The following is a 1,144-nucleotide window of genomic DNA, read 5'->3' on the forward strand; positions in this document are numbered from 1 at the left end:
AAGGTGCCCCTGATACAGACCATGGTCTTTGCAATCACTTGTTATGCATCAAAGAGTTGGACAATGACTAGGGAAAATAGAAGGAGAATTGATGCCTTTGAGCTGTGATGCTGGAGAAAAGTATTGAATGTACCCTGGACTGCCAAGAAAACAAACAGATTCATCCTGGAGAGGGTTAAACCAAGCTAGTCGTTGGAGGCAAGGATTCTGGCGCTTTATCTGACATACTCTGGACATGCTGTAAGGAGAGACAGGTCCTTGCAGAGGGACGTCATCCTTGGTAAGGTGGAGGGGCAGCGCAGGAGGGGAAGACCCTCTATGAGGTGGATTGGTTCAGTGACTGGGGTAATCGGGAAGGGTGTGTCAGAGGCCATGCGATTGTCACAGGATAGAGCAGGGATTAGGGCTGTTGTACATAGGGTCGCTATGAGTTGCAAATGCCTCGACTGCAGATAACAACAACAACAAGAACAAGAACATCTATCTATCTATCTATCTATCTATCTATCTATCTATCTATCTATCTATGTATCTATCTATCTATCATCTTTCTATGTATCTCTCTCTCTCTCTCTCTTTCTCTCTCTCTCATCTGTCTATCTAATCTCCCTCTCTCTCCCACCTAGTGGTTCTGCTTTGATTGAACAATACCAAGCAATCAATTAAATTGATGCAGTTATAATTTGTTCTCAAGTAGTTAGTTTCACCATAAGAGATTTCACAGGCTAAAATTGAGGTGCCTGTGATATGCCTGAGAGGGCAAATAACAGGCAGGTGGAGACATAAAAAAAAAAATAAAAACAAACAAACAAAAACTTCACGTGCAGCACATGATCAAGGAAAGAGAAACTACTGTGGGCTTACTCGAATTAGAAACAAGTTCTTTGGTTATGTGATTTGATTTATGCTACCAAAGCTGGTAGGAACTGGTGAAATGGATGAGAGGTTCAGGACATTGTAGGTTGGAAAGTATCATGAATAAGATCTGCCGAGTGAGGTGTTCATTACATGTGTCGCTGTTACATATTTAGGTCTGTAAATTATGTATCTCAAGGAAGATGGTGAGCAGAGAACTTTGTACATTGTACCTGAGAGTGTTTCCTTTTTATCTCAATTAAATTAACTTCAGCTAAAAATTTTATGA

The sequence above is a fragment of the Elephantulus edwardii genome, unplaced genomic scaffold, assembly GCF_000299155.1.
Source record: "Elephantulus edwardii isolate Elephantulus edwardi_28Jun2011 unplaced genomic scaffold, EleEdw1.0 scaffold00457, whole genome shotgun sequence".
Classification (NCBI taxonomy): domain Eukaryota; kingdom Metazoa; phylum Chordata; class Mammalia; order Macroscelidea; family Macroscelididae; genus Elephantulus; species Elephantulus edwardii.